This window comes from Schistocerca nitens, chromosome 1, assembly GCF_023898315.1.
Source record: "Schistocerca nitens isolate TAMUIC-IGC-003100 chromosome 1, iqSchNite1.1, whole genome shotgun sequence".
Classification (NCBI taxonomy): Eukaryota; Metazoa; Arthropoda; class Insecta; order Orthoptera; family Acrididae; genus Schistocerca; species Schistocerca nitens.
In genome coordinates, this window is record NC_064614.1 from 1,097,408,426 (window position 1) to 1,097,420,786 (window position 12,361).

The window sequence follows — 12,361 nt, forward strand, 5'->3', positions numbered from 1 at the left end:
ACCCGACTTAATTCGACTATATTCCACTATCCTCGTTTTGCTTTTGTCGATGTTCATATTATATCCTCCTTTCAAGACACCATCCATTCCGTTCAACTGCTCTTCCAAGTCCTTTGCTGTCTCTGACGGAATTACAATGTCATCGGCGAACCTCAAAGTTTTTATTTCTTCTCCATGGATTTTAATACCTACTCCGAATTTTTCTTTTGTTTCCTTTACCGCTTGCTCAATAACAAATTGAATAACATCGGGGAGAGGCTACAACCCTGTCTCACTCCCTTCCCAACCACTGCTTCCCTTTCATGCCCCTCGACTCTTATAACTGCCATCTGGTTTCTGTACAAATTGTAAATATCCTTTCGCTCCCTGTATTTTACCCCTGCTACCTTCAGAATTTGAAAGCGAGTATTCCAGTTAACGTTGTCAAAAGCTTTCTCTAAGTCTACAAATGCTAGAAACATAGGTTTACTTTTCCTTAATCTCTCTTCTAAGATATGTCGTAAGGTCAGTAATTGCCTCACGTGTTCCAACATTTCTACGGAATCCAAACTGATCTTCCCCGAGGTCGGCTTCTACTACTTTTTCCATTCGTCTGTAAAGAATTCGCGTTAGTATTTTGCAGCTGTGACTTATTAAACTGATAGTTCGGTAATTTTCACATCTGTCAACACGTGCTTTCTTTGGGATTGGAATTATTATATTCTTCTTGAAGTCTGAGGGTATTTCACCTGTCTCATACATCTTGGTCACTAGATGGTAGGCCGGCCTCGGTGGTCATGCGGTTCTAGGCGCTCAGTCCGGAACCGCGCGACTGCTACGGTCGCAGGTTCGATTCCTGCCTCGGGCATGGATGTGTGTGATGTCCTTAGGTTAGTTAGGTTTAAGTAGTTCTAAGTTCTAGGGGACTGATGACCTAAGATGTTAAGTCCTATAGTGTTCAGGCCCATTTTTTGATGAATACCTGACCGTGCGGAGTGGTCCCGCGGTTTGAAGCGCCATGTCACGGATTGCGCGGCCCCTCCCGCCGGAGGTTCGAATCCTCCCTCGGGCATAGGTGTGTGTGTTGCTCTTAGCATAAGTTAGTTCAAGTAGTGTGTAAGTCTAGGGACCGATGACCTCAACAGTTTGGTCCCTTGGAAATTCACACACATTTGAACATTTTTGAATGCCTAGGGTTTGTACACGGTGTAAAAAAATTGCAATGCATATGTGCTTCCTTTGTGTCTATTATGCAATTAGATGTTCGAATGGCGTCACCAGGAAGGCAATAAAACAGTTAATAAGCAGCAGTAGCAGATGTTTTCAAACAGAAATAAACTCAGGGAGAAAAATCTGAAGACAAAAATTTTGTACAGATATGTATGACGACAAAATTGTTAGTATTTGACCAAAAACATTTCGCTGAAAACCTAAGTTTTTAAAAGTAATGGGGCATCCATGCCCCTCCAGTTAGCCGCGCGGTCTAACGCACGGCTTTTTGGGCGGGAGGGAGCGCCTGTCCCCCGGCACGAATCCCCCCGGCGGACTTGTGTCGAGGTCCGGTGAGCCGACCAGTCTGTGGATGTTTTTTACGTGGTTTTCCATCTGTCTCGGCGAATGGGAGCTGATTCCCCTTATTTCGCCTCAGCTACACTATGTTGGCGATTGCTGCGAAAGCAACCTGTCCACGTACGCTTACATCACCATTACTCTACCATCCAAACATAGTGGTTACACTTGTCTGGTGTGAGACGTTCTCCGGGGGAGTCCACCGGGGGCCGAACCGCACAATAACTCTGAAAGAGTGGTTGCCGGCCAGAGTGGCCGAGCGGTTCTAGGCGCTACATTCTGGAACCGCGCGACCGCTACGGTCGCAGGTTCGAATCCTGCCTCGGGCATGGATGTGTCCGATGTCCTTAGGTTAGTTAGGTTTAAGTAGTTCTAAGTTCTAGGGGCTGATGACCTCAGATGTTAAGTCCCATAGTGCTCAGAGCAATTTGAACCATTTTTTGAAAGATTGGTTCGGTGTGGGACGGCTGAGGGGTGAAGTGGACTGCGTTAGTCGTCGTGGGGTTGTGGACCACTGCGGCTGCAGTTGGAACGGAGCCTCTCCGTCGTTTCTAGACCCCCGGTTAACATACAGTACAATGCAACACAATGAGGGATCCACACTGTGTTTAAGCGAGGCTGCAGGAAACCACAACTCGCGCGATCGCAATTTTCCTACCCCCTTCCACTCCAACCCCAACCGATGTAGGAGTAAGCGCCGCAGGGTGTTCACACATCATGCAGCACGACGAAAAGCCAAAATGCACACCTGGCCTTAATGCGACAACCAGTTTTTCTCAGGAACGAAAAAGCGTCCGTTTCTGCGTAGCGGTGAACTGCGAGCGATAGGCGGAAGAGGTACATCGCGTGTGGTCGCACGCGGTGCTGCTGTGTTTCGCAGAAGCGCCGTCGTCCCTCGGGAACGGGAGCAGCCTTCCAGGAAGCGAGCGTCCAAACAAGGCGGCCTTGTAACTCTCGTCTGGGCCGTAGCTCCCACGGGCTACTTGTTTCATCTCAGGACGACGTACCGCCTGTTACTGCTACGCATTCCAGACTAACCGGCAGAAAAGGGCTCGATGTTTGGAAACAAAACCGACGTCTTTAGTGAGGGTAATAGTACAGTTTTAACTTCACCCAAAATTCTCTTTGGTTTTGAATCTGAACATTTGAGTGTTTAATAAAAATCCATCCAGTTTCGCAAGATTGTACACGATCTGATCAACAGTACTGTAAAGTACAGACGGTAGGAGAGCCAGAATGGGGAAGGTGTAGGCACATTTATTTCGTCCAAGCCTTGTTGACACAAATTTATTATGTAACAATAATTGGTTAAGCCGGCCGGTGGTGGCCGAGCGGTTCTAGCGCTACAGTCTGGAACCGCGCGACCGCTACGGTCGCAGGTTCGAATCCTGCCTCGGGCATGGATGTGTGTGTTGTCCTTAGGTTAGTTAGGTTTAAGTAGTTCTAAGTTCTAGGGGACTTATGACCTCAGCAGTTGAGTCCCATAGTGCTCAGAGCCATTAATAATTGGTTATACATCCAAGTTAATACAATTAACAGTTTAAAAGGACAATTTTAGGTTAGGCTTTACCGTGACTGTTACTGACATTAAATGAAACAACATCTTACTTGCCATCTTCAGGCGAAGATTTCGCCGGAAAATGGAAGACTTCGCCTGAAGATGGCAAGTAAGAAACTTTCTGAAACGTTGCTGGAGAACAACGGCTGTCAACCCGAGAAGATTTTATCATCGAGATTCGCCGAGAAAGCCTTCATTCTCATCCGCATTTAGCGGTTTCTTAAGCGCAGTAAGGCAGGTCCAGTGTAACCATTAAAAACACTCTCACATCGTCAAGACCATTTCCTACGTACGTCGTTGTTCGTACAACACAGGATTGCAGGTATTGTTCTCCAGTCATTCACAAACCCAAATCCTTCCATCGGTTTACCACAGGGTATCGCGTGATTCATCACCCCAAACCATTCAATGCATTGCCTCAAAAATCCTGTCTTACAATTTGGTGCACTACCATGCTAATGTAAACTCTGCTGCACACAGTACAGTTTGGTGTACAATGTGTTCATATATTCGGCATTTAGCGGTTTCTTAAGCACATTAAGGCAAGCACATTGTAACCACTAAACACATTCCATTAAAAACTAAAACTAATCTCCTCCCGAACAGGCCATGGAGACACGACGGTACCGACCAGCCTCAGACCAGAGGCGTCGCTGGATGAGGATATGGAGGGGCATGGGGTCAGCAAGCTGTTCTCCCAGCCGAATGTCTGTTTCCAAGACCGGAGCCGCTACTTATCAATCAAGTAGCTCCTCAGTTTGCCTCACAAAGGCCGAATGAACCACGCTTGCCAACAGCGCTCGGCAGACCAGATGGTCACCCATCCAAGTGCTAGCCCAGCCCGACAGCGCTTAACTTCGGTGATCTGACGGGAACCGGTGTTACCACTGCAGAAAGGCCGTTGACTAACACATTCCATTACCGTAAAAGAATTTCCTCCATGCTTCACTGTTGATACAGCACATGATGGCAGGTATCGTTCTCCAGCCATTCACAATCCCAAACCCTTCCATCGATTTACTACAATGTATAGCGTGATTCATGACTCGTTCCCAGTCATCCACTGTCCAGTGCCGCCACTCTTTAAGCCACCTCAAGCATTGCTTACCACTGAAATAGGAATGTGAGAATTACGAGGAGCTGCTCGACCATTCTTTTTAACTCCCTACGCACGGTTATTATACTAGCTGGACTGTTTTTAGCAGCTTGTAACTCACAAGTGATTCCTTCCGCTTTAGTCGCATGACTTTTTATAACACCCATTCGCAATGCTCGGCGGACCCCGTCTATCAGTACATGAGGTCTGTCTGGTCTTGATTTAGATGTCGCCGTTCCTTCGCGTTTCACAACCACGTTACCAACAGTCGTCTTGGACAGCGTTAGATGAAATTTCCCCTACGAATTTGTTATTCAGATGACATCCAGTACTAATTCTTCTGCTGTTACTGCTTATGTACTGACAACACAATACTTTCCGTCTCCTTTTATACTGGCGGGTATAATCCCGAATTACTCATGAAGTAATATGTGCTATCGACAGGGGATGACAAACTGATTCTATATTTTTAGATTTCCAGAAGGCTTTTGACACCGTTCCTCACAAGCGCCTTCTAAACAAACTGCGTGTCTACGGAGTATCGCCTCATTTGTGCGACTGGATTCGTGATTTTCTGTCAGAAAGGTCACAGTTCGTAGTAATAGACGGAAAATCATTGAGTGAAACAGAAGTAATATCCAGCGTTCCCCAAGGAAGTGTTATAGGCCCTCTATTGTTCCTGATCTATATTAACGCCATAGGAGACAATCTGAGTAGCCGTCTTACATTGTTTGCAGATGATGCTGTCATTTACCGTCTTGTAAAGTCATTAGATGATTAAAACGACTTGCAAAATGATCTAGATAAGATATCTGTATGGTGCGAAAAGTGCGAAGTTATTCACATGAGTACTAAAAGAAATCAGCTAAATTTCGATTACGCGATAAGTCATACAAATCTGAAGGCTGTAAATTAGGCTAAATACTTAGGAATTACAATCACAAATAACCTAAACCGGAACGATCACAAAGATAATATTGTGGGTAGAGCAAACCAAAGACTGCGATTCATTGGCAGAACATTTACAAGGTGCAACAGGTCTACAAAAGAGGCTGCTTACACCACGCTTGTCCGCCATCTTGACATCGAAAAAGTAAAAAGAAGGGCGGTTCGTTTTGTACTATCGCGAAATAGGGGAGATAGTGTCACAGACATGATACGTGAATTGGAGTGGCGGTCATTAAAACAAAGCGTTTTTCGTTGTGACGGGATCTTCTCATGAAATTTCACTCACCAGTTTTCCCCTCCGATTGCGAAAACTTTCTGTTGGCACCCACCTACATAGGGAGAAATGGTCATCATGATAAAATAAATCAGGGCTAGCACAGAAAAATTTAAGTTCTCGTTTTTCCCGTTCGCCGTTCGAGAGTGGAACGGTAGAAACACAGCATGAAGGTGGTTCATTGAACCCTCTGCCAGGCACTTTATTGTGAATAGCAGAGTAATCACGTAGATGTAGATGTAGATGTTCTGCAGTCTAGTGGTCATTTCTGCATTACAGAAGAATGTCTTGACACTTTTTGGTCAAATAGTGTGCGTTTTACTGGTGGAAAATTTTAATTTTCTCATAAGACTGCAAAGTTTTATTTTCGAAGCAATTATTCCATTTTACAAGAACACAGTATGCTGTCCTTGACGACGAGTGTTCATCAGAGACAAAAGTATCGGAAGGTCATCAGGAGTGCCTCAGGGCAGTGTGACAGGATAGCTGTTGTTCTCTATACACATAAATGATTTGGCGGACAGGGTGAGCAACAATCTGCGGTTGGTTGCTGTGGTGTGCGGTAAAGTGCCGAAGCTGAGTGACTGTAGGAAGACAGAAGGTGATTTAGACAAAATTTGTAGTTGGTGTGATGAATGGCAGCTAGCACTAAATGTATAAGAATGTAACTCAAAGCGAGCGAGAAGGAAAAATCTACCCACAATTTTCGGATACAGTATTAGTAGTGTCCTACTTGACACAAAATGGTTCAAATGGCTCTGAGCACTATGGGACTTAACATCGGTGGTCATCAGTCCCCTAGAACTTAGAACTACTTAAACCTAACTAACCTAAGGACATCACACACATCTATGCCCAAGGCAGGATTCGAACCTGCGACCGTAGTAGTCGCGCGGGTCCGGACTGAGCGCCTTAACCGCGAGACCACCGCGGCCGGCCTACTTGACACAGTCACGTTGTTTAAATACCAGGGCGTAACGTTGCAAAGCGATATGAAATGGAATGAGCATGTGGGTATTTTGGTAGGGAAGGCGAACAGGCGACTTTGGTTTATTGGGAGAATTTTGGGAAAGTATGGTTCATCTGTAAAGCAATTGGAATTGGAATGGTTGGGGGAAGAGACCAAACAGCGAGATCATCGGTCTCATCGGATTAGGGAAGGAAGTCGGCCGTGCCCTTTCAAAGGAACCATCCCGGCATTTGCCTGGAGCGATTTAGGGAAATCATGGTAAACCTAAATCAGGATGGCCGGACGCGGGATTGAACCGTCGTCCTCCCGAATGCGAGTCCAGTGTGCTAACCACTGCGCCACCTCGCTCGGTCATCTGTAAAGGAGATCGCATATAGGACGCTAGCGCGACCTATTCTTGAACACTCTTCAAGTGTTTGGGATTCATTTCAGGTCCGATTAAAACAAGACATCGAGGTAAATCAGAGGCAGGCTCGGGCGCTGATAACCACGCATTTGAGCCCCGCACAAACCAGACATCATCGTTATCATCAGATGGACGTTGCTAGATTTGTTACCAGTAGGTTCTAAAAACACTTAAGTGTTACGGAGATACTTCGGGAACTCAGATGAGAAACCTTGGAGAGAAGGAGACGTTCTTTCGAGGAACGCCGATGAGATAATTTAAAGAAGCCGCATCTGAAGCTGGCTGCGGACCGACTCTACTGACGCCAACATGCTTTGCGCGTAAGGACTATGATGATACGTTAAGAAGAATTAGGGCTTATACAGAGGCAAATCGATAGTCTTTTTTCCGTCACTCTGTTTGCGAGTGGAACAGGAAAGGAAATGATAAGTAGTGGTATAGGGTACCCTCCGCCAAGCACCGTGTGCTGGCTTGCGGAGTATCTTTGTAGATGTACACGTAGATAATGTTACAAACGTTCTCAATCGCGGAGACATCTGGCGACCTTGCTGTTCAAGGTTGGGTTTGGCAAGCACGAAGGCTCTCACCGTATGCGGGCATGGGTTATCTTGCTGAGATGTAAGCCCAGAATTGCTTACCAAGAAGGGCAACAAAACGGGACGTGGAATAACGTCGACGTTCCGCTATATTGTAAGAGTGCCGCGGATGACGACCAAAGAGGTCATGCTTTGAAATGAAATGACACCCTAAACCATCTCTCCTGGTTGTCAGGGAATATGACGGACGACAGTCAGGTTGGTATCCCAGTATTGACCATGGGGTCTCCAGAATCCAGACAGGTCTTCGGTTTGTTTGGAACACGCTCTGTTTGGAACTCGAAAGGAAATGACTAATAGTGGTACAGGGTACCTCCGGCATGCGACGTACGGTGGCTTGTGGAGTATCTATGTAGACGTGGACGTATATTTATTTTACGTGCATGCATATGCTAACTTGGGGTATATTTTATTGTTACGTTGCCGGTCGAAGTGGCCGAGCGGTTCTAGGCGCTTCAGTCCGGAACCGCGCGACTGCTACGGTCGCAGGTTCGAATCGTGCCTCGGGCATGGATGTGTGTGATGTCCTTAGGTTAGTTAGGTTTAAGTAGTTCTACGTTCTAGGGGACTCATGACCTCAGATGTTAAGTCCCATAGTGCTCAGAGCCATAGTTTATTGTTACGTTTAGGATCGAACTTTCCATTACCAGTCACAAAAGTGCCCCCCACCCACCGTCCACCCTAACGGACGCTCCAGAAACATACAGGCGATAGCCAGACCCCTCCTATTCTTTTGCTAGCATGTCCGCAGCTACCGCATTCACTGCGACTGCTATGTGGTGTCGCAATTCACCCAAAATTGTTGGGAGGGGGGACGTAGACCGAATCCACCACAGTCCTCCCCGCCCCCCCCCCCCCCCCCTCAAAAAAAGTATTCCGTGAAATCAGGCGTCCTTGGGGACCAATGGTGCAATGGAAGATCCGAACTCATCTCATGGCCAGTCCATTGGACAAGCACGTGAACTCGCTAGTTACATTTGGTGCCAAGGTAGAATTTTCAGTTCGAAGAATAATTTAAGATCTACGTCAAGCATCTACCTTCATTCTTGTAGGGGACACAGTGTTGAGGAATCGGATTAGACACCCTGTAGTTTCTATGACGGATACACGAATTCCTTTCTCAGCCCGTTCGCACTTGTCGTTTGTGTGTACCTCAGAGCAGGAAAGGAGAATACTTGTATATGACAATTTCAGAGAAGAATAGGATGGAAGGAGGATCAGGTTCAAGGTAATGTCGCGACTTGATCATTTGAGATGGAGGACGTGTAACGTGTCTGTTCTTTTTCACCTTGTAATTTTTCTCGAATACAGGATTTACTCGAGACTCCAATAATTTGTATAGGTCTCACTAAACATGCAAATTATCCTACTACATTTCTGCTCTGTTCGTAGCTGACGTTACATTCAGAGCCCAATGGGACGAGGAGGCGTATCAAGCGACTGCAATTTCTATGGCCCCCTGACTTGCGCCGCGCTCACATACGCAGCCATCACGACCACAACGTTCGCATTTGGCGCCGCCTGCAAGCAACATGAGGGCGCCTACTTCACTTAACCCTTTGAGTCACACAAATACTTTTGGACTTGATACGCCTTGAAATTTGATCTTATCCTTCTTCATTGCATTACTGGAGCACGTTAAAAATTAAAAAAAATAGAATTTTTATAAAAAATATACATAGGTGGTTTCACTGTGAAACCACTGTGACACAAGGGGTTGTTAAACATCTTTCAGAAATCCACTAACTTTTAATTTTCAGTAGTTTATTACATTAATGTTACATTTTCTTTCATACATATTTATTTATAAACTGATGTCCCACAAAAAATTCTTTTGTTTTATGCAAAATTTCAAAGTACATTACATACAACACTTGTTTTCTACTTTTCATGATACTCCAAAACACAGTTTTTTTATCTGTTAGGCACAATCCGACATCACATACTTTGCATTACCATTTGGTCCTATGAGGCTCCCTTTTTGAACTACAATTTACACAGCGTTTCGATTTGCTATGAACAAAAATATGCGGTTCATTGGATTGTCTTTTATCCACAGAGACTTTCATTCTAAATGTCTTCTTAGATGATGATGCCCGGGAAATTGCTTTCCTTTTCCTGACAGGAGAAATGTTACCCTGCACAAACAGACCCTCAACCACTAGAACCTTAAAATCTTTTAATTTCAGTGGTTTTCCTCCACTTTTTATTTTATATATGATATAGGCATTCACGACAGTGAAGTCCAAGAAATGGAAAAATAATCTGTGCCACCACTTCTTGCTTTTCCTGTCTAATTCATAAGTTGATTTCAGCATGTAATACCCTCCAGATTACCATCTTCACCCTCTTCAGTTTCTGACAATTCTGACAAATCGCTTGGAATATCCTCAAAACGTAGGTTGTAGACAGCTGTGTCATCTAATTCCGCTAAGGTGTATGTTGTATTCATCTAAATAGAGGTAAAAGTTGAATAACTTACTGTATATAAGAATATAAGCTTTTTACGGTAAAGGTATCATATTAGAATAGGGGTTTCACAGCGAGACCATTAACATTTGTGCTTCTCATTGTTTCAGATAATGTGCTATATTCAAACTTGAGACACATTTTCAATCTAGAACATATGTCGTAACCTGTATAAAAATTTTACTTACACATAAATAAAGTACAGCATCTGAATAACACAAAACAACGGGTCTGAATCACAATATGCCGCACTTGCACGGAAAACGCGCTGAATGCCGGTTCCCGCTCGCAACGTTGCTCTCTCAAGATTTATTGAGTTAGTTCATCGAAAATCCGCTAGAATGTACTACAAACAAGGGTGAGACGGTGGTTTCACAGAGAGTCACCTACGCCGCAAAGGGATACAATGCAGCAAAATGTGGTTTCGCAGTGAAACCACTGTCACACAAAGGGTTAATGGCAGCGCCACCGCCGAACGAGTGTTTCGGGCGGCACACCGCCAGCACGGCCCCTCCCACTTGTGAATCAGCGTGCTCGGTGAAGGTTCAAGTCGCATAAGGAGTGCTTTGCGGGCGACGTCAAAGTTCGATATTTTTAGTAATGCTCATTTGAATACGTTATGTCAGGAAAATTATTGGTTGATAAAGATTAGGCTTATGCAACAAGAGGGCGACAGAAAATGAGTGTCCTGGAGGTGCTGGGATCAACCTTTAGGCGCTATATTTATTACACTTCACAAAATGGACATCATCGACATGCAAGAAATGTTCAAAACAAACGATTAACTTGCACCATGAACACCGAATGGCGCGGCACTGTCTTCGCAAATGTTCGCACCATCAAGACTGAAGGCTGACTGCTTAGGAGTTACGAGCCGCGCAGGACATTCATCTAGGTACCCACTCACAAAGAACGCAAAATCCCCAACACTGGCAAAGTTTTACAGAAATCCGAAATACAGCACGTACTTCAATACGAGATACTTTGAATATTTTCCATGAAATCTGCCATAAAACCCAAAGAGATTTTGGTCATACATCACACCAGCAGTAAGACGCAATCAATACCTTGACTGCGCGATAACAACGGTAAAGTCACTGATGACCGTGCCACTAAGGCAGAGTTATTAAACACGGTTTTCCGAAACTCCTTCACCAAAGAAGACGAAGTAAATATTCCTGAATTCCAATCAAGAACAATTGCCAAGATGAGAAACATGTAAGTAGATATCCTCGGTGTAGCAAAGCAGCTTAAATCACTTAATAAAGGCAAGGCTTCCGGTCCAGATTGTATACCAGTCAGGTTCCTCTCAGAGTATGCTGATTTAATAGCTCCATATTTAGCAATTATACACAACCGCTCGCTCGCAGAATGATCAGTACTTACAGAATGGAAAATTGCTGTCACACCAAAACCCAAAAAGAGAAGTAAGAGTAATCTGTTGAATTACAGTCCCATATCACTAACGTCGATTTGCAGTAGGGTTTTGGAACACATGCTGTGTTCGAACATTATGAAGTACCTCGAAAAAAACGGTTTATTGATACATAGTCAGCACAGATTCAGAAAATATTGTTCTTGCGAAACACAACTAGCTCTTTATACTCATGAAGTAACGACTGCAATCGACAGGGGACATCAAATTGATTCCACATTTTTAGATTTCCACACAAGCGTTTTCTAACCAAACTGCGTGCCTATGGAATATCGCCTCAGTTATGCGACTCGATTCGTGACTTCCTGTCAGAAAGGTCACAGTTCATAGTAATAGACGGAAAGTCATCGAGTAAAACAGAAGTAATATCCGGCGTTCCCCAAGGAACTGTTATAGGCTCTGTATTGTTCCTGATCTATATTAACGACATAGGAGACAATCTGAGTAGCCGTCTTACATTGTTTGCAGATGATGCTGTCATTTACCGTCTTGTAAAGTCATCAGATGACCAAAACGAATTGGAAAATGATTTAGATAAGATATCAGCATGGTGCGAAAAGTGGCAATTGACCCTGAATAAATAAAAGTGTGAAGTTATTCACATGAGTACTAAAAGAAATCCACTAAGTTTCGCTATAAGACACACAAATCTGAAGGCTGTGAATTCAGCTAAGTACTTAGGGATTACAATTACAAATAACCTAAATTGGAACGATCACATACATAATGTTGTGGGTAGAGCAAACCAAAGACTGCGATTCGTTGGCAGAACACTTAGAAGGTGCAACACGTGTACTAAAGAGACTGCTTACACCACGATTGTCCGCCGTATTCTGGAGAACTGATGTGCGGAGTGGGATCCGCATCAGGTGGGACTGACGGATGACATCGAAAAAGTACAAAGAAGGGCAGCTCGTTTTGTATTATCGCGAAATACGGGAGATAGCGCCACAGACATGATACGTGAATTGGAGGGGCAACCATTAAAACAAAGGCGATTTTCGTTGCGACGGGATCTTCTCATGAAATTTCACTCACCAGTTTTCTCCTCCGATTGAAAA

At 44.5% G+C, this 12,361-nt stretch overlaps 1 pseudogene; it reads right to left on the minus strand.

Annotated features, from left to right (window-relative positions):
- Positions 1–3,894: 3,894 nt before the first annotated feature.
- On the minus strand, positions 3,895–4,012 carry LOC126209791 (5S ribosomal RNA; annotated as a pseudogene).
- Between the last annotated feature and the right edge of the window lie 8,349 nt (positions 4,013–12,361).